The following is a 22,924-nucleotide window of genomic DNA, read 5'->3' on the forward strand; positions in this document are numbered from 1 at the left end:
ACTGGATATGAAATAGTCTGATACTGATGCCTTTATATGACCTATATGAGCAAACGAGGCCGTCTGAGAGAGTTTTGGCTATTTTTATACAGTTATTCTTAATGCCACTGGGGTGGATGGAAAATTTTTATTTTATATATGTAACTAACTTCGGCTTAATCCGTTAGCGTGATGCTAAAACATGAGGGGAATTCCCATGGACACACTAACAGAAATTAGCAAAGTGATTGAGATAATATTATATTAACAAACTGATCCAATGCAGCATAGAAATGATGCAGAAATAGAACTCAAAGACTGAAATATCAGTCATGATATACAGACTCTATGATTCAACTTTTCCTCATGTTCTAGTGTTAAAAAAAGCAAACAAAAATAGCCATAAATTGTATCGCTCCAGCCCTGTTGGATTCTCTTTTAAATGTGCCTGTGTTTTTTCCCAGGCAAGGTTATGGTGAGTATCAAGTAAGCCAGTTAAAGAGGCAGAGTAGATTTTAATTTAGAGTATTTTAGTTTTGACATTATATTTTGTGGTTATTATAGTGTAAACATTACCACTTCTGTCTACAGCGGCCTCAAAAACAAACAACATATTAAAGTTCTTTGTGGTAGCTTTAATTGGCAACTATTCTGATAGTTGCTTAATCAGTTTGAGTAATTTTCTGAGGAAAAAAGGTCAAAAAGGGAATGTTTTCTTAACTCCTCTATAATAGTAGTTGGACAGGAAACTGGGCGAGTGAGGACGTCATCTTGGGCTTTGGGAAACACTGATCAATATTTTTCACCATTTCCTGACATTTTGGAGACCAAGCAATTAATTGATTTATTGATTATGTAGTAAATATGATTTTCAAAACTAAACTAACGATTCTGCACCTTTAATAAAACTACGTCACTAAACAGACACTGAATACCTACATTAGGCTGACTGCCTTAAATGTACTGAAGCTGCACAGTACAGGGGGGATTAAGACTGTGTCAGTGTGTTGAAAGCTGATTTGTTACTGAAGGTGAGGGAATGTGTGTGACTTCACTATGCTTCCTGTGCTGGTTCATGTCTAATGCGCCTGTGTTTGAACACTGTGTTCTCCTGTTTTAGGATGAAAAGGTGGAGAGGAGAGGAGAGGAGAGGAGAGGAGAGGAGAGGAGAGGAGAGGAGAGGAGGGGAGAGGAGAGGAGAGGAGAAAGAGAGTGAAGCTGCAGAGAAGGGGGGAGTGAGGGGAAAAAAAAGAAATGAAAGCACACAAAAGAGGAAGGTACGACTGGAGGTGATGAGAAGACCAAACAAGCTTGTGGTCGGCAGACATCATCCGTTTGACAGGCCACAGACTCCTGGTACTTTACTATGGAATGACAAACATGTAGGCCACAAGTCCAGCTATGGAAACTAAGCAGCACAGGACCTGAGGACATAACCACTGGAGGACAATGAAAGTTATCTGGAGGTTAACTAATTATTATGCAGCTACTGCAGTTTTAAATACATTTTAAAGACCTAAAATGATGGATCAATTTAACATAGAGGTTCTTTTTGGCTGCCATGATATGTCTTGCTGGTAATAAATATTTCCGTGTGAAAATGAAAACAAGGTTGTATATAGGCTGTGTCAGAATAAACTGACATATAACCACTTGACCAGAGCAATGTGTAATGTATGTGGACGTCAACCTGTGGGGAGAGCATGCTGCTGGTGCTAACACATGTCATCATATGACACTAGATATCGTCTTAGATTTTTGACATTGTTTTATCATGATATGCATGTTTGTTGTACTTTTTAATGTAGGCCTGAAAAGTTATTCCTTGAATTAATCCAGTTAAAGCTTTAAAAGTATATTTGTGTGATTAAATGCCTTTCTTTCAGCACTAAGCAATTCTGTTGGGCCAATTCAATTTACTTGGATCTGAACAACTTCATTTGCGATTGTTGTAATTTTACTGCTATAAAATTAGTTGGACCGACCCTGTTAAACTAGGTTGGACACAACCAAAGTAATTAAGTTGAATTAACCCTAATAAATCAACCCATTAAGTTGACCAAGCCAAAGGAAATTCAGTAAAGTTGGACGAACAACTTTTCATGATTTAATAATAAAAATTTCATTTAGAGTTTCTGAGTGTTTTTTCTTGGGTTTAAAGGCTGCATTACAGTAAAATGATGCAAATCTCTGAACTTACCAGCCTGTTCTAGCTGTTCTATTTTTTGTCTTTACCCATTTAGTTTATATATATGTATTTATATATATATTATATCCACATAAATGATGATTATTCATCAAAAATCTCATTTTGTTAATATTTTGGGAAAGCACAAATCGACATTCCTACAATATTGTCACAATATTGAGCTACTGGGTCAAAAGTATTGTGATATTTGGATTTTCATATTGCATAGTACTGCAGTGAGACACTGTGATCCTGCCCCGCCTGAAAAGATAACACATTCAGTGAGCTGTTTTGCAGGGTAATGTGCAATGTTCATATTGCACGCCGCAAAGTGCCACACAATTCAGCAGCATTTAAAATACGATTTTAATAAACTGCCCTCAACTTTTACTGTTTTCTGAGTGTTTTCTCACTTTTAGAATAGTCAAATAGTCTAATTAGATTTTCCATTTAAACAATAGCAAAGAAAGTTGTCAGGAACATCCCTAGTAATAAATAACACAGATTCCACAAAAGACAGCGGACCAGTCAAATGTCCTGTCTGACAGTCTGTTCAGTCTCAGGTTGAGACATTGCGGTACACTGATTACATTCAAACCAGGTCAGATGGGCTTCAAGTACATTAAGTCATCGCCACAGTGAGCCCAGCTCCAAAAAAAGGCAAATAAGCTTACACAAGCTGTCTAGTTAGGGGGCCAGCTGCATGCTGACTGACTGACCTCATCTCATCACTGCAGACCCCTGAATGATCACACATGGGTGAGAACAGCCTTACGTCACCCTCTGTTCAACTGCGGGTCACTGAGAGAGGGAGCGGCAGAGGAAATAGGTCACTTGGTGATGATGAGTTTTGTGAAAAATGCAGACATTGGTTTAGGGAGGAACCAAGAGTAAACACACGTTCAGAATACACACCGCAGCACCATCATTATGACACCACACTTTGGGGGGTTTTCCATTGTCACTTTTGGCCGTGCTGAGTCAAACCGTGTTGCGCTGTTTTGCGTTTCCATTACCGCTTTTAACGTGCCAAGCTGTGCCGAGTCGTGACCGAGACGGACCTTCTTTCTAAACAGAGCTGCAGCGATTAATTGATTATTAAATTAATCGCCAACTATTTTGACAATCGATTGAGCAGTTTGAATCAAGGAAAAAAGTCTAAAGTCCACCTTCTTAAATGTGAATATCTTCTGGTTTCGTTACTCCTCTCTGACAGTAAACTGAATATCTATGAGTGGGGGGCAAAACAAGACATTTGAGGATGTCATTTTGGACTTTGGGAACCACTGATCAACATTTTTCACCATTGTCTGACATTTTAAAACAAACAACTATTAATCGATTAATCAAGAAAATAATCAAGGTTCAATCAACTATGAAAATAATCGTTAGTTGCACCCAGAAGTGTTTGTTCGCCACTTTACAGATGCTTCACTCAAGCCAAACTCGTCCTCAATTAAAGACACAGGCGAGTAGTCCTGTTGTAATGGAGATGCAAACACTGGCAGGCTGGGCTGATGTGCTGAGTCAAAACAATCCAAACCAGGCCAGCCCATGTGTGTGGAAAAGGGGTATTTATTCCTCATCTGCAGCTGGCTGAAGCAGGTGAGGCACTCCACACTGGTCAACTGGGGTCAGTGCACTTCAAACACATGATCATCACCCTGGTTTAAAGCTACGCCTCGGTTTGGTTGTTCTGTTTGTGTGGCTCGAAGCAATAAAACACACAACTTCCTTCAACACCTGCAAACCCACAGCGAGTGGAGGCCAACAACAACAAAACAAAGCGGCCGCTGATGTTTTAATGGTCAAACTAAAGCAAACACCATGCCCTCGCTCTCCTCCGCCTCCCCCTCCCCTTCTAGTCCTCAGCAGGGTAACAAGGCTCAGAATAGTAGGTGTGTTAATTAGAGGATTACAGCCAAGACGCTATAAATGACAGCCAGGCCTTTTTTATTGACGGCACATGTGTTCCCTGCTGCGACAGAAATAGGTAGGACGGTCACTCTGGGCACCCCCCTCCTCTGACATCTCTTAGATTTAGAGCGTGCTTTTATGGTAGAGAGCTTGTTACCCAGCCAACGCACAGTTTACACACACATACACACACATAGAGAGCAGCCAAAACAGACAGGGAGAGGAGCAGAGATGAGTATGAGATAGTGGTGTAACACAGAAAGAGAGAAGGTGTGTAAAGGCCAAAGGGGCCTTGGAGACCAGACCAACATGGCACAGTCACTCTGCACTGGAAGCCACAACGTGTGTTGTGAATGCTGCTTCTTTGTGCAACCGTTGAACAAAGCTGACATCTCCATCTGTAATTTTCAGCCTGCATGTTTTGCATACTACAATTCATTTTTTGTTGACCACCACACAGTTTTTGTGCACAAAAATCGTCTTAGGTGTTAGGTTTTTTCCAACTGAAGCTCAATAATGTAACAATTAGTTCTTCATGGTCCTCTCCTGCAGCTTGATTACCTTGCGGGTCAGCTGGATTTGCAAGATCACAAAATCACATGAGAATCCATCTTGCCAGGTTCCAAGCAATCCGTTTTTGTCCGCACCAGAGGTGGTGCAAGCCAATCAGCATCCTCAGAGGGACTATTGGCAACTACGTCTGTGGTTTCAGGTGCACTGACAGCGAGAATCATCCATGGAAACGACTCTTCTCGGACAAACAATGGAGACTCCTGAAGAGGTTAGCGTAGATACTGCAATAGCATCAGTTACATCAGAACTGGAGAGTATTTCTTCATTAAAAGAGGAGTAAAGAATTGCAATGGAAAAGATGTTTTCACTGTTCTTCTGGCCAGCTTCAGCTTCTGTTTGGTGAGTTGATCTGATTGGTTGAAGTTAGCCCCTGTTAGGTGTGTCAGATGGTTCATCCAATCACCCGTCAAGTGTTTTTATGAAAGTGCGCACCGTTTTCTAAACAGTTTCTATGGACAGCTTCCCAGATGGTTCAGATGTCAGATTAGTTCAGACAACGTGGATCTGGATTATTAACTGTCACACTTTTTATACAATGCTTTATAAACTCTGGGCTTGAGGGGGTATCAAGTGCTTTCAAGTAAAAAAAGTACAAATGCCTAAGTGAAGTCACTGGTGTTAAAGTCCAAGTCGAGTTACAAGTAATGTTTGATTTTGTCAAGTTAAGTCATCAAATTTGTACCGAGTCAAATTAAATTTATTTCTATAGCACATTTAAAACAACCCACATTGACCAAAATGCTGCACAGAATAGAGTCTGACTCGAGTCCAAGTCATGTGGCTTGAGCCCACAGCTCTGATACTTAGTATTTACTTAATATAATACATTTTGCACATTATTAACTTAATATTGTCATTTTTTCTCCAAATTGCATGCTTTTTTTTTTTTTGTCCTGCGGAAGGAATTCCTGTTGCTGTTCCTGAGAATTCCCACCTTTCTTTCCTGTTAAATATGTATTATATTTTTATTAATAATCTGACTTATGTTTGAGTTGCTTTAACTTGTGGACAACCAAGTGCTCTTGAGTTCAAATAATTTAATTTCACTTCAGGACATTAGATGAAGTGAAACATTAGTGGTTGTGATCCACAGTTTTCCAGAAAATGAGCCTCTAAATGCAGATGCAAACAATTTCTAAAAAAAATCTACATTTATATTGTGTAAAAAATCTTTTATGCAAATCTGTACTGACGTTATGATATAAGTAAAACATTTTTGATTTATTAAATTTCCTCTGGGCCTGTAGCCCCGTCCCTCCCCAGTGAGACAGGCAGTAACAGGAGCGTCATCCTACACCACAGATCATCTGTCAGGATATCATGGGAAAGAGAGACGTCAGTCTCCGGATAGGGCAGGTTAGGGTGATGAAGACTGTGAGTTAATGTGTGTGTGAGTTCATCTTTGTGTGTGTGTGTGTGTGTGTGTGTGTGTGTTAGCGAGTGTGTGAAGAGGATGAACAGAGCAAGGTGAGAGGAAGACAGAGAGGACATTGCTGCAGGGGTTAGGGACGGGCTAGACAGTTATTTGCTTCAATATGTGTAAACACAAGCATATGTGCCCATGCACGAGTGTGTGTGCGTGTGTGTGTGTGTGTGTGTGTGTGTGTGTGTGTGTGTGTGTGTGTGAGTGAGTGTATGTTGATAGTGCTGGTTGTCAGGGGATCAGTAACAAGGCTGCTCTTGCACTGATGTAATGCCTACAGGAGAACACAGCTGCCATGCCTGGGGGGTGAGGTAGTCACTGGGGAGGGAGAGGCGAGGATGGATGAAGGGATGGAGCAATTGAGGGCAGGGGAGGTGCTGGAGGAGAGGCGAGGCAGATTAGGTAGCTGGGGGTGCAAGAAATGATTGGGGGGGTGTTGAATCCATAGTGGCACAGTGGGCGTGGGTGCGGGGATGGGTGTCTGTGTGTTTTACGGGCTTGGCACTGACTGAAATGCATTCCATTGCAAGTATATAAAAAACTAATTAAAATTGATTTATTCTTTGAATAGATATTTTTTTTTGATCTAATCAGAAAACTTTTCAAACTTAAGACAATGGGCTCTATCTTCCACTCGGTGCAAAGTGGTGCACAGAACAGCAGTAATTGCTGCATTTCTGTGCAACCATGGGCATGTTGGTCTTAAAATGAGGTGTGGTCAGGCACATTGTTGGTGCATTGAGATGGCAGACAGTGGTTGCATCACTGACCAACAAAAATCTGGTCTGAAGTCAAAGGTGCAGTATTTTACTGTTTTCTAAGGGGTACATTATTGAAACAATAACATGTGCCTACATAGGTGGGTAGACAATGTGCGTACACTGTGCAGCCTATCAGTGGGTCATAAAAATGAACATTCTGATTAATAGCAGATTATTGGGTGAAATAGGATGACGTTTCTTCCTATTAAGAGAGACGGTATATGTCTTTACGCACAAAGCAAAGCAGCTGTAACTTCACTGATTGTCTAAAACTGATAAGATTGGTCAGGATCTAATGTTAATTAATGTCCTGTTTTCCTCTACACATCCAAAATGTTTCATACACTGTCTCATACTAGGGCCACACAATTTAGTGAAAAACTCAAACTAAAGTGATACGATTAGTGGAAATGTTCAGTTTTGCATTACAATTTTCATATTCACTTAAAATCGTGATATTTATTGGGGTCTATACAAAACAAAGCCAGGTCACCTATGCAGCACGACAGTACCTCATTATAATGCTGGTTTTTCATACAATTTTCCTTTTTTAAAGAATTTCAATCTGGTGCTGGTTCTCTGATTTGAATATTCCACTTGGCCATATCGTGATTTTATTGTGATTAATTGTGCAGTTCATACAGTGAAATTAATTGGAAATCTTCTTTTATAGTTAGAGAGGCAATTTCAGTAATTAACATAGTAATGTTTGTATGCACACAGTAATGTCTCAGCAGTAATGCTGCTGTGCATGTAAATGTGCACAGTGTCTCTCTTACTTGGAAGATGCTTCACCAAAGTATTGTCACCCAACCTCTCCGCTATTAATCAGAATTTCTATGACCCAACCTCTGCGGTTTTCACTGTAATCCAAACATCACTACAACTGGATCATTTCAGCATCTCTGTTTGCTTCTCCAACTTGCTGAATCCAACATTTAAATAGCAATGCACCACAGATAAAAAAAATAAAAAATAAATTAAAAAAACTCTTATTATCTTATTATCTCTCATTATTTGAGGAGGTGAAATCAAAGAAGATGCCAAAAGAAAATGAAAAGGGACGTGCTTCAGATCTAAAGAGCAGGTGGGAGGAGGATGTGTGAGATTAAGGAAGCACTGGGGCACTACTTGGTTGAGTGTGTGTGTGCTCACGCATGAGGTGGTTTCATCTCTATCTGTGCAGCCTGGAGGGAGGCCTGCTCGCATCAGTCATGCAGCAGACCCCCTGCCCTCCAAACAACTTAACCCCCTGGAGGAGCTCAGCACCCAGGGCTACTGCACCAGTAAATCTATCACACTGGCAAGAAATTAGTTTACACACACAGATATATACACTCAAGCAAACCCATATACACACATACACACAAAAGGAGAGAACAGGGTTGGCTATCAAACACACCGAGGGAGGCTTTCAGGACCAGACGGGCTCTCATAAACCAGATGAACTACTTAAAAATCCCAGTTGGAGATATTCAGTGGTGTGTGTGTGTGGTCACAAAAGGGGGGGGGACTGTTAAGCCTCAACATGAAATGTCACCGCAGGCATGTGCTTACAGTATGTTTGCATGCACATAAAGCCGCCTGTGCATTCACTTTGTGTAAAAGTGTGAGAGTATGAAGTGAATGTTAATTTTAGCCGAGAGTGAGACGGCTCACAGCTGTTTTCTGAGGTTGTGTATAGATGAGTAATGCATATGTGTGTGCGTGTATGAGGGTAAGAATAAAATCAAGGCTAAATGTGTGCAGGAAGCGTGCACATCAGTATGAGGAATGAAAAGATGAAGTGTGTGTGTGTGTGTGTGTGTGTGTGTGTTCTCGTCTAATTTCCCCAGAGGTGAGTTTGTCTACACAGCTTCATTTGAGCAGAACGGATTGTTATATCATTCTAAATGCTAATGGCCTGAGCTGGGATGCACAGGGTTTCCTTGCAGCACTTGAAGGCAACAACACACTGAAATTCAATGTTTGAAAGAGTCATGATAATCTGCATTCAAGTACAAGTACTGTTACATTAGTGAAATATTACTCAACTACTGGTGTTAAAATGCACAAGGAAAAGTACAAAGTAGTAATACAGAGTATGAGTTAATTTTTAAGTATTGATGTTTGATGCATTATAAAAAACAGGCTTTCAACCGCTTTCAACATTTTTCAGACCCCTGACAGAGAGACGCAGCAGGGACATATACTGCATTGAATATTTTCGGGTCCCACAGCTCCGTAGTCAGCAGCAGTTGTAGTGTAGCCAGTGTTATCTGAGTTATGCTCACACAATCCATGTGGCTCACAAGAGTGCCTGTACACTTGGGATAATGATATGGATAATATCATTAGTTGAGTAGTTTGCAGTTATGGACAGGTGCTGCAAATTCATGGGTAGCCTTCTGTCAGTGATGTGTAAATTATATGTTTTGGGGTTTCTTTTATGTTTTATTCATTTTTATGAGTATTTTTAGGCATACAAATTTTCAATAAATAAATAAATAAACAAATCTCTTTCCACAAAGTATTGTTGAAGACCCATGGTCTAAAATACTCCCAACTCCTGCACTGTTCTGGTTAGTGATCACAGTCACCTCTCCAAACCTGCGCATGCTGCAGCATTGTTTTTTCCTTTTTTCGTCTGTATGTCATGGTTTTCATTGGGCCTTACTCACTAAAGAAATGGAGATGAAAAGTGTGGATGTTGATTCAATTTGTACTGTGCTCTCAATTATAATGTTAAAAGTATATTATATAGTGTAATACATCCTTAGATACAAGTAAAATGACTGACTTTAAAGAATACTTCCACCCTTGCTGAAAACACACTTCACCCCTCTCTTTCTCTCACTGTCTCTCACATGACAGTCTGACACACACAAGTGTAATAACTGCGCTACTCCAACAGAAAGGAGAAGACAGCAGATCAGTTTGTTGTTTTTAATGAGCTTGTACTGCCACTACATGCAGACTGACAGGCAGGTCTCAGATCAGTTCAGTATTAATTAGCTGCTATCAGCACAGCAGGCGGGCTGAGAGGCAAACTGTCCTGACACCAGTGCTGTAAGCCATGCCATCTGGTCCTCTGTTGGTTCCACACACACAAACAAACAAACACACACACACACACACACACACACACATCAGTGTGTACCTGTCTCACAGTTTGCTCAGACAGTCTCAGACTCTAACAGGGGGTCTGTCTGTAGCCTATCCAAGATAGAACTGCAACTAACAATTATTTTCATTGTTGACTAATCTGTGGATTATTTTCTCGATTCATTAATTAGTTGTTTGGTCTATAAAATGGCAGAAAAATGGTGAAAAATGTTGATCAGTGCCTCCAGAAGAGCAGGATGATGACGTCCTCAGATGTCTTGTTTTGCCCACAACCCAAAGATATTTATTCTGTCACAGAGGACTAAAGAAACCAGAAATGTTCATATGTAAGACGCTGGAATCAGAGAACTTCGACCTTTTCCTAAAAATCACTTAAAATGATAAATGAACTATCAAAGTGGTTGGGGATTAATTCATAGTTGACAACTAATCAATTATTCTTTGCAGCTGTAAGTCTGTCTGTGCAAATGTCTCAAATGCGTATCGTGCTCGAGATAATTGTTTTTTGTTTTTTTTTCCCAAATCATTCTTTTCCAGACAGAAATGTAAATGAAATACGTCTGCTGATGTTCCAGGGAGATAACATGTTCCTGAACATGATGTTGAATAAATTTGCTCAAACACTGATACCAAACCAAAGTTTATAGAATGGACTTTTTGGAAAGACAAATATACAAAACAAGAAAAACTCTGCACATTAAATCCAAGGCAGTGACCTATTAGTCGCTCAGTGGTGTGACACAGACACAGACATGAAGCAGAAGTGAGGCGTCACACCCTGCAGACTTAAGTATTTGGGCGTACAGGACATGGTGACAGCGGCTATCACAACAACCGCGGTCAGGGTTGGCTTTCCTGCCATTACTGGCGCTGGAGACGTTGTGTGTGTGTGTCTGTGTGTGTGTGTGTGAACGTGTCACAACGCGGCAGTGACATCACTCTACCAGCTAAGGCAGAACAATAGAGAAGGAATGACGTGATGCAGTGAGAGGAACTGGGCAAGCTGTTTCTGTGTGCGCCCTGCCAACGCCTTTATGATGCCTGTAAAATGATTTTTCAAGCTGATGGTGGAGCCTCTCCGCTTTTTTACTGTTTACCTCAATTAAAAGACACTTTAAATACAAAATAAACACTCATGACACAAATTTGTGCACATACATGCTGAGGTCCCTAGGCGTCTCCCCATTTCACGCTGGGGAGCCCTGATGTCACTTTATCAGAAACAGGAAATAGTTACACAACAGAGGGGGAAGAGGCCTCTCTTCATCTATGGCGGGCGGGGGGATATCAGGAGAACAGGGAATGATCACAAACTGCTGCATTCCTAAATCTAGGGCCTTGGGCTCGCCTGGAACTCCAAAATTAGCCTGTTGCTGTGGCAATGGAAAATCGCCCGCCTTTATCAGGAAGGGTTCAGTCCAAAAGTTTATGTGTGGTCAGCATGTATTTATGGTAATGAGACCTCTGTTACAAGACTGTGTACATACCAGGAAAAGTGTTAAACCCTGAGGATTTAAATTCTCGGCTCTGCTACAGGCAACTACACTGTAAATATATTTATGTAAATATAACTTTGGTTTACTCAAGTTAATTACATTTCTAGTATTTGTTTTCAGGACTCTTCAGAACTTATAAACATGTGTTCTACTAACTTTAAGTATTTTGACTTGATGAGTTGAATGAATGCACTGTGCAGTTTAATCAACTTATTAAACCAGTTCAACATCTTAAACGTATTGAACTTGTTCGAGGTTATTTGACAAGAGAAGTTCATTTGTTTTGAATCATTACAAAATTAGTTCAACTTGTCTTTTCAAATTCTGTCAACTTAAATTTTCAGTTGACTAACTTTTTCATGTTAAAACAAAAAGGGCTTTTACAGTGTAGTCTACTCCTGTGCCAATGAGTCTGTTTTCTTTGTGAAATTATTAGCTAACTGCATATTAAAATAGATTTTCTCATACTGTAACACACCTCTAAAGGCTGCCAAGAACCAAAACCTTATCCACATGGTGGAGGTGCAGTCTATATCTGATTAAAACAGCTTAAAAAAAAACATGGCAACCAATTAGGTACATAAGGAAGCAGCGCTGTGGCATGCCAAAGATAAAGAGCATCAAAGACAGCACACTGATAAACAGGAATCCACCATTGTTCCAGGGAATGACGCTACGATAAGGAGCAGCGGTGGGCAGTCCGAGCATGAATGGAATCTGGTGGATGCTGGCCAGCTCCGCGGAGGATAAACTAGCATAATTTGTTAGCTACTCCTTTCCCCTTTCTTCTGCCTTTGGAAATTTCCACTCCACATGTGTGTCAGAGTCATCAGCAGAAATGCTGCAGTGGTATACTGATGGCGCAGCAACCAAACTACGCAGCACTTGGCCCAAATTCATGGCGAAGTTGGAGTTATGAGGTGCTGATGGGGGCGTAGCTCGTAGAAACGAGCTTCGGGTAGCAGGACGCTGTTCAACTTCAGCTCCTGTTGACCTGATGTGTTGACACTGCCTAGGTAACAGTTTAAACAAACTATTTTTACTCCATGCTGGATGAATGCATGACAGGGGTGGGTTGGGATTTTCAAAAGCCCTCAAAGATAGATTTCAAATGCAGCAGGAGCCAGAAGGTATGCACTGTGAATGGACTGTATACACAACACAGCTTAAGCAACTGTGAGAGAAATATTTAGGGCACTGTGATACAAGTACTGTTGCACAGGATTTCTCCACAAGTTTAACTTTTTGTAAGAGAAGAAAATGACATCTTTGAGGAAGATACATCAAAGGTTATTGCGCATGCCATATTTAATTTAGGTTGACAGTCATGATTTATAAGTGCTCCACATTTACCTTTTTTGATTGTATCCTGAAATAAACTAATAAAGTATCTAACATGTGTCTGGATGTATGTATTTTGCAACAAAGTATTCACCTTTTATGAATCATATATTTCGTCTTTTATAGTAATTTAGTTACTTCATTAACTTGATTGTGACATACTATACAAAAGGCTCATGTTAGAACTACACCACACAACTAATGATGCCTACAGACTGAGATTTCAGCAATCTTCGAAGTTTATTGAAAGCCACACTGTGTGACATGGAGCTGTTAAATGCAGCAGGTCACAACACAAGTCAATATACAAGATAAATCAGCATGTGTCAACAGTGTGCATCATCCATCTGTGCCACTATATTGGTAAACACTTAAGCTAAGCAAGAATCGAGTCTTTGCAGTAGTGGTATTTGTGTATATGGAAGAAAATCTACAGAAGAGGATGAGGAGGAAATGTGGACTCTGTCATGGTGGGAAAAGAGGCCAACCAATTTTGCAAAGAAAGCTTGAGGTACTGTTCAGCTACGGATGCTATAATAGCACACATAAACATGTGTTCTTGCCCTGTAATATTTACTGATATGATCTGTCTTACATTCCTACTGGTTGTTTAGTAGACATAGGCAGCAGTAGCAGTCACATTGTAAGATGGTTATCCTAAATTTCTGACACTGACAGAATTATTTTCCAGGATATCTTTGGTCACAATGGACCATGAGAATGGCCTCTTGCAGTGCGAGGTAGAACCACCGTTTTAGAGTTCAACCGAAGATATTGCCATGTTTCTTCGACATTAATCATCTTTTGTCTGGGACGGCCCACAGTCGCACAGTGTATACCGACCTTAAGACTGAATGGCGAATTAACATAATTTGACTCATAGTCAAATTTTACGCTCTTAAGTTCAAAGACATGGTAAAGCATGTCGGTTATTCTGTATCCATACAATACAGTAAGAGATGGTTGTCACTTTGCTTTTAACCATAGCTAAGCTTAAAGCTACTACAAGGAACTTTTATAGTGTTGATTTGGCAGCCCCAGTGGACAAGATCAGTTGTTTCCACTGCCATGACCACAACATGTAACAGGAAAAATAATATTACTTAGATAAAAAGCTCCTGTTTTTTTTAACTTGCTAAAAACTCAATATTGTGTGTGCGTGCGTATGTGTTTGTGTGTATTGATGTCTTGAGCTCTCATCTTTATCCACATAACTCAGAGTTTATGCCACAAACATCTGGCAAAAAATGTCTCTTTCTTTGCATGCTAGAGTATATACATATGACTGTGTTTCACTTGTGTGAGCGTGTGTGTGAGTGTGTGTGGCCCCGCCAAGCAAGCGAGGGACTCTGAGTGATGGAGGAGAAGGGGAAGAGGAGCAGGAGGCAAACAGAGCAGTAAGATCACGTCATGGTGGAAACATGTGGCAACGGCTCACATAAACACACACAGACGCATAAACACGCACACATTACACAGTGCATTCAGACAGACACAGACACACAGACACACACTCGCTGGCCTGTTTTTGTTCTCCGGTTTTGAGGGAAAGAAGGGGAAAATGACATCAAGCTCATCATGTGAGGCCAATGAGACAGCCGAGGGAGGGAGGGGGTGAGAACACTGGCAGAAACAGAACATTGTTACATAAAACTCGGTACAGGCCTCCTCTGGGCCCTTTTACCATATTATATGTGTGTGTGTGTGAGACAGAGAGAGAGAGAGAGTCTGTCCATATGTGCATGCATTTGCTCCTTGCAGGAGTGTGTGTGATTTAAGTATTTGCACACTTCATCAAGGTGTGAGCCTTAAAACGGAGCTTGTTACATACCTGCAGTGTGACTGCTTGCAGAAAAACAGAGCATTATGTCAGTGAGCTGCAGCTCCAAGGGTTCTCAGAGTCTGTAACACTTCTCAAAGTGAGGAGGTGATGTCATAGATATTTTTGTAGGCCATTTTCTTTGACCTTTGTGCTCCCTTGGTGCTGGCTGGGGTGGGGCCGGTGTGTGTGTGTCCTTGTGTGTGTTTGTGTATCTACAGGCCAAGGGTGAGAGCACCGAGGCCACTGGCGCCAGATGTGACGACCGCAGGAGTCTGGGCCTAAAAATAGCGCTCTGTTCTCAGCACCGTGAAACAGAAGAGAGGAGAGAGGGAGGAGGAGGAGGAGGAGGAGGGGAAGAAATAGGGGGAGAAGGTAAAGGGACTGAAGGAGGGATGGAGAGGAAGGCGAGGTCATTGAGAATAATGTGTCAGATCTCCCCGGGGAAGGTGAGCTCACCTCCTAATGGCACCGCTGGCTCCTTCTCAATGAAATCATTGATCTGCTGGAGCTCCCCACGGCGTAATGGAGAGGGGTCAGATGGAGAGGGGGGAGAGAAAGGGGCAAGGGGATGCAGAGAGGGCAGGTTAGGAGGTTAAGAAAGAGAGAAGAGAGGGGGATGACAGGAGGAGACGAGGGAGCGCACAACTATAATAAATGTGTGTATCTCTCTGACCTGCAGTGTGACCAATCACAACACACCTGGAGGCACAGAGGAGCACAGAGGGGTAAATAAATGTTTAGTGATCAACTTAATCTACATCACACAGGTATCTACGGCCATTTATAGTCCTGTCTAGCCCTAAAAGGACTTGAGATGGCGCTGTTGGCAGCAACTAGAGTTGCAGGGGGTCATCCTGTTCGTTACAGGGTCGACAGCTGGAGGAGCGCAACCAACCTCTGGACCAAACATTTCTTTCATGAATACCTCCATGAAATCAGCTGGGTGGAAGCCCTCAACTTTTTCAGGTTAGTGATTATGTGACTCAAACTATTTTCAAGACTAAGATTGTCTGTCTTAAGTGGGAGGGCCTGATTTTCTTTGATGCTTAGCAGGTGGATTCGAGGGTCCCCAGTCTGGTCACCATGTTGTTGAAAGAGAAATTTGTAATACATGTACTGTAATAAATCATAAAATGACCACAATACATAATGAGAGATCAAGGAAATGTCAAAACGCAGTGCCCTCCTTTAAAATTTCTATTCTGGGCTGGAGTACCTTTTTGTTCGCAGTATAATTTGTGTTCTGTCACATTGTTTTTTTTTTCAGAAGACTGCTTGGCTCTAGGTTGGTTTTGCGTTTTAGCAGGATTTCCCATATTTACTAGCCTTTCGCACAGGTTTGCACAGTGTAACTGTGGCAATAAGTCATGTTTAATTCAAATTTAGACAGTATTTCAACAGAGCTCTCGCAGTATACAACCTACTCCATCATTAGTCAGACTGGAAGTTATATAACATGAACGGAATACAATATTCATTCAAGTATGTTTTCATTATTTATAAATGAACCTGAAAATCTGAATCGTTGTGGTTTTGTTACGTCGAGCTGTTTATATCTGCAGTGGATGCAGACTGTCATGTTGCAGTGCCATGTTTCTACAGTAGCCCAGAATGGACCAAACACTGGCTCTAGATATGTCCTTTCACATTTTGCATAATTTTCACAGCCACCATAGGTTCTCCAACACGCTTAAAAAGGGAGACCGACATGAGGTATTTGCAATCTGCTAGTTCACTGATAAATGATACAAAATCCTACACACTGGTCCTTTAAGAGCAGAAAATAACTGATGCTTTCTTCAGTTTCTACTTACATAAAATTAGTGATCTGTGTCTGTCAGAGAATCACGCACACACTTGCACTTTACAACTCTGCAGGTGTGCTTGCATGTGTGTGTGTTTGTTCTGGCAGAGACTGCGGTGGCTTTCTCTCCACAGGCTGGTTCAGAGGATGTGGAGACGTCCTACTGGGCTCCAGGAGGAGAAGAAGAAACCATAAAGCACAACCCTGAGCTCTGAGGAGGCTGACGAACACAGCACAGGTCAGCATGACGGCCTGTCTCACTGAATGAGCTCTGCGACCACACACACACTCTGACGGACACACACATGAGTGCACATAAATGTGGCCAACTGAACACTCGTGCACACACACACACTGGACCTACGTGAAGAGTGAAGACACACACACACACACACACACACACACACACACACACACACACACACACATGCATTCAGGATGAAATGAGGAGTATTACCTCATCTCCTCAATAGCTCTCCTCCTTCTGTTTTGTCTTTTTCTTTTTCTCACGCACGCTCTCCCAAACATTGCCTCATGCGCATGCACGGACTACTTCATATGCACATATTCATGCACAGACACACACACAAACACACTCACACACACACAAACAGAACTCCTTATGTAGCTCATTGGAATGTCTCTGTGAACGGCTGCATTGTGAGATTCGGCCTCCCACGATTACCTCACTTCTTCTCCAGCTTGTCTCTGATGAACATGCACAGACACACACACACACACACACACACACACACACACACACACACACACACACACACACACACACACTCACACACACACACACACACACACACACACACACACACACACACACACACACATATAACTGAGTTGACCTTTGTACTATAGTCTGTGCAGTCACACCCTAACCTGATCTCATCAAAGCCTCAGGCTGCACAGCAGCTCCTGTGTGTTTTTACTGAGAGAGAGCCAAAGAAAATGAGAGAGAGGCACCTTTCATGTCTTAATACCTCTCATCAATGTGTCATCGCCATGTCTTGTCCTGTATGCTTTTGCATTGAACTGGCAGACTGACAGCGTGGGAGTCATAATGCTAACCTGTAAAAACAGAACTGTGTCCCAGTTACATACTATGTAACCATATATTAATCATCACAGTGTAATGCTTCTCAGTTATACAAGACATGACATATCAATCAAACGTGACAAGAAAAAAACAAAAGACATACTTTAATTTCTCTTTTCTTTTTCACTATCCTCCATAAAAATATTTTTCCCAACTGTGACATCATCTAAACAAGAAATTTAACAACAAATAGTATGCAATTATGCTTTAATTGGAGTATGCTTAGTTTTGTCACTGGGTTTCTGCAGGTTTCAAGTTCATTTTAAGACATTTTAAGGCCTCCTTAAGACCATTGTGGATGAAATTCAAGACCCAAAAAAGTACAAAGGGTATGAAAGAGTATCACAGTTGAAGTTGGCTTCATTTTTTGGTGGTAGAGTGTGATGACTACAAGTTTTTTCCTGAAAACATATTTAAAAAGTAAAACTGAAATAATTAACTTTAAAAAAGGAGAATCAACTTCATAATCTAGTCAAAATCACATCTAAAATATTTTACAGCCTAAAATTTAGATTATTGGATTTTAGACTTTTTAAGACTTTTTGAGGACCTGTCACTTTTTAGTGTGGCAGCACAACATGCTCCAAACCTGGTCAGACTGAGGTAGTATGTAGTGTGGAATGTGACACAGCTGAAGTCTCACTGAGCCTGTTTAGCTGATACACGACAGGTGGAGGTCAGAGGTCAGAGCTACATACCTACCTGTCTGGATTACACCTTGTGGACATATCACCTTGACTGGTGAACAGCTAGAATTGATTAATCATTTAGTGTAAGTGGGAAAAAATAGTGAAAAACACCCCACACATTTCAGATATTCAAATTACAATTATATAATCTGCCATCTTTGGTGCTCCATCTGAAACCGGCCTCCCTGTCGCCACATGTTGAGCCCTGGCTTTCCCCTGCACAAATGACATGATCGATGGATTAAGAAAGTTCTGTATGATAATAAACTCGAGAAACTTTGATGATTATCCCTCATGGGATAAGAAAATTCCGAGACACCTGAATATATTATTGACATTCTCAAAAGACATGGACGAGGATTGAACAACCCTCCCTAAATTGTCTCTGAACGCTTCATGTATCCTTAATCTTTTATCTATGACATTTTTTTTGTTCTTTTTCTCCTTTATTTTTCCTCTTTCCTTCTTCCCCTTACATGTCTCATAACCTGAGCTGGGTGAGGAGATTGTGTTGTTCAGGAAATGTCTTGTATCACTTTGTACTGTCTGTACTTAAGTAACTGTTGAAGATTAAAAAAAACAACTATTAAATCATATGGAGAAAATTAGAATAACACAAAACAGAGGAATGCAGGAACCCCCACCCCCCCTTTTCATAATCTGTATCTAGGAAAATTATCAAAACTGTTCTGCTGAATAACTAACCATTTTGGTATTCATAACTAATAATGACTGGAAACTCTAAGTAAAAGCAGTATGACATGTACACAGTGCCTACTAAGTCTTGGCAGAGAATCTGGACACGTCTGGCACGTGCCGCCATCCCTATATGTCATTTCCTCACGCTGCCCTTTTCTCTCCTTTCTCTGTCTCTCTTGGACCCAGTGGTGTGACGCTTTAGTAATCCAGCGAAAAAATATGGGCAGATGACGCTAGGGAAGATCAGGAGCAGTCTTGCACATCTGCAAACTACACACACGCACATACAAACACATTAGATGGTTAAAATATACACCTGCAAACCTGCATCCCCACACCTCCATTTCCTCTTTCATGGCCTGACTGCTTCTGCTTCCTGTCAGCCCCTTCTATAATCTCTTTTTTTCCATTTGTTCTACTTTCCTGTCCGACTAATTTCCAGTTATAATTTTTTTTCCAGGTACTTCAACAAATTGTGTGAGCTATGAATAAAATGCATTGTCATTTTTATCACCACCTCCCATCCTCTTCAAACCATTATCCAACTCTCTTTCATCTGCACAACATGAGTGTGTATTCCACTCTCTCTTTCCTCTCTCCATCTCTTTTCTTGTTTCCCGTTTTGATCATTATTTTTTTGTCTCTGCAGCTTCTGCTAAAATGAGAACATGAGGTCCAGAGGCCAACATCAAAACATCTCATCCTGGCAGCCCTACATCAGAGCCGATGTGTCACATGACATGGCTACGCAGTTGGCATCAGTGAACATACCACCTAGCTCCACACTAGCAGGCAGTGTTGTCTTTGGTTTGGCTGTGTGCTGCAGATTGGTGGGAAACACGCAAACTTTAGACCCACTGGGGAGGCAGCTGGCTACAAACGAGCAATGTTCGAGAAAAAACACACACACAAATACACACGATCACACACGCACACACAAGTCAGAACTCTGAAAAAGGCAAGACACATCAGCCTGAGCTCCAAATGGGTGAGATCATTGCTGTGGTAAAAATACGGCTTGTCCTCAGAGAGACATGTTTCTCACAAACACTTTCACACAGTCGATGAAGTAATCACGCATGCACCAAGCATGCGCATAACCCACGCCAACATAACCATTTTCCAATTGCCACCAACCCTGCATCCTGTGTGAATATATATTTCAACCTAAACACAGGGTGAGAGTCACTTGCTACCCGGTTTACTCATCTCATTCACAAAAACAATGCCTCCACTGGGACACGTCATGCTCCACGACATGGAAGTGGTTTCCTCTCTCAGCCTAAGTTATTGATTATTTAGTGAATGGACAGAAACCTAAGATGAGTTACCAACTGTTTCTGGATCAATACATCCCCAGTATATGCGCTAAGGTTGTGTAACATGTCATTCAAGCAGCCAGATGTTTCCTGCAATCAATCCACAGCATTCATGGAACGTTTAAGTCATCACTAATTTGAGATAAAATCTAAAAAAACATAAACCCATTTTAGTAAAGTGTGTTTCTGCAAGACGGTGCCCTAATCTCCCGTTGGCAAGCTTCTGCATTTAACAGTTAAGGCAGAAAATCCTCTTTGCCTCAGACAGCAAGCTCAGTAATTATTATTTTATTCGCCCTGTCCATCCCATTTATGGATTCTTTTCTTTTTAACTCTCTATCTGACCCTCCCTCCTGCTAACCCTTCTTACCCTCGTATTACCCCTCACTTGATTTGCAGCGATGTTACGGTGTGTATAGTGGTGTGTGGTCTGCATAACGTGAGGCCAAAAATAAGCCGTCAGTCAGATATGAAGTCATCGCAGGAGGAATTATGAGCATCGTAAATCAGAGGTTCAGTGGAGGGGCAGGGGGAGAGGTGGAGAAGAGGGAGGTAGGGGGAGAGGGAGGGCACAGAAGGAAGATGAAGAAGTGGATGATGGGAGGAGGAAAGGCAGAAATCGAGAGAGGAGGATTACTGTTTGCAATTTTAAAGCACCTTGAATCTTTAGGAATGTGAGACAGGTAGTAAAGCCAGGGAAAGCCAGGAATGAGGTAGGACTAGGCAGAATATTGAAATTATATCGATATCATGATATGAGACTTGTCTTTTACTGGTTTTAAAGGCTGCTTTACAGTAAAGTGATGTAATTGTTTGAACTTGCCACACTGTTCTATTATTTGTCTTTACCCATTTAGTCATTATACCTACATTACTGGTGATTATTTACCGAAAATCTGTGTTAATATTTAGTGAAAGCAGCAATAGTCATCTCTACGATATTGCTGCAATATTGCTAAATATTGATATCAATGCAGCTGGTAAAAAATATTTGATTTTGTCCAATTCCACTACAAGTTCTGAATTTAAACCTTAATAAAACTAATCATTCAAATTACCTAAATTATTTAAGAGAATACTTAAAGTAGATACTGTGCAGTAAAATGTTTTTAATCATTGTGTATGATGTTTTGGAATAAATTACAGCTGTATTAAGGTGCATCTTGCATTGCACTGCTGTAGATGTTTACAGGTGAGCACATTTTAGGTACTTCATATACTGTTATGTATATATCAAGATACATATTATATATCATGGAACAGTGTAAAAATATAGAGATATTATTTATATGGTAACCCTAGAATGAAGGGAAAGACGGAGAAAAAGGCAGAAGGAAAAAATAAAATATTATTTAGAGCCCATGGTGACATCTTAAAAAATGATTAGTTTTGTCCTATCAATAGTCTAAAACCAAAGTATATTCAGTTTACAATGAAAGAAAAGAGAGAAAAGCAGCAAATTGTAAGCTGGCAGTTTGTTTGATATTTTCGATTCATAAATAACTTAAATGATTAATTTATTGTAGTCAAACAATTCTGCAGACTGATAAATCGTCTTGGTAGTAAGATGATAAAAACAATGATCCTTGTATGCTCGAGGTGGCTGGTGTGACCCTTGACCTCTGACCATGCACAGTACTTGCCTCACTGCTGTCAGCTGGCTGGTGTTGCTGGTGCAACCCTATAAACAAATCTTAATTCTCAAAAACACCTCCAAGTATAGTGGGCTCCCTTTTTCTGGTCCCCAAGAACAAAAGAAAAATTTAACAAGGCCACAAACACATTCTGTACAAGTGTAGGCTCTAAAGCTGAGCTCACAAATTCTCTGTACCCTAAAAACTAAGACACATGCCATTTTAGACCAAAGGACCACACATGCTCCTTTGTTTTGATGATTGTAGAACAAAGACTGTAGAAAGAACTGAAACTCGTGATTAAAATAGTTTTCCCAATAAATTCCTAATCAGCATCATGTCTCGTTAATTAAAATGATTTAAGATGCCTTCATCAAAAGCCTTAAAAATTCCCTGGCAACCATTTCCTCCTCTTATCTCTCGCATCATATCTCTCATGAAACCTCCACAGTGTCCTTCGACACACACACAGATCCTGCAGCACTCATCCACATGTGATCCTGCACAAATGCGTGCAGGCACAGATGCATGCATGCACGCAAGCATGCATACATGTACACGCAACAGCCCCCCGTCTGCCCACCCACACACACGCATACGCACATAAACATCAAGTATGCACAGACGCAGGCTGCTAGCTCCACTGACCCCAATAATACAACCACCCAAACAACAGCCAACGCCATTGGCTGAGTCCTTCTGGGGAATATTCTCTGCCACTGTTGTCGTGGAAACAGCAGAAAAGCGGGGACAGATATGGAAGATTCTGTGGCGAGAGTGAGCTGAGAAGAGTGATAAAGAGGAAGAGGGAGGGATTGCTGACAAGGGGTCTTTCATTAAGACGGAGTATGATGTGTGATCAAAAAAGCTGAGGAGGAAAATCCTGGCTTTCACAGACAATCAGCAAGTGTGAGTGTGTGTGTGTGTGATATGGAACGTGTGTGTACAGTATATACGGGTGTGCCCATGTGCTCGGTACATCTCTGTGACTGTGACTAATTGTGAAGCCCGGGTGCTTTGAGGCAATCCTCTGCAACTATGAATGACTCATGAAAAAGCACTAATC

General features: G+C 41.1%; 1 protein-coding gene across 2 annotated transcripts in view; it reads right to left on the bottom strand.

Moving 5' to 3' along the window:
• dusp8a (dual specificity phosphatase 8a) overlaps window positions 1–22,924 on the bottom strand; it is a 61,349-nt gene that overhangs the window by 12,061 nt on the left and 26,364 nt on the right. The gene's annotated exons all lie outside the window — the stretch shown is intronic.

Source organism: Lutjanus erythropterus, chromosome 13 (assembly GCF_056507025.1).
Source record: "Lutjanus erythropterus isolate fLutEry1 chromosome 13, fLutEry1.hap2, whole genome shotgun sequence".
In the NCBI taxonomy this organism is placed as follows: Eukaryota; Metazoa; Chordata; class Actinopteri; order Lutjaniformes; family Lutjanidae; genus Lutjanus; species Lutjanus erythropterus.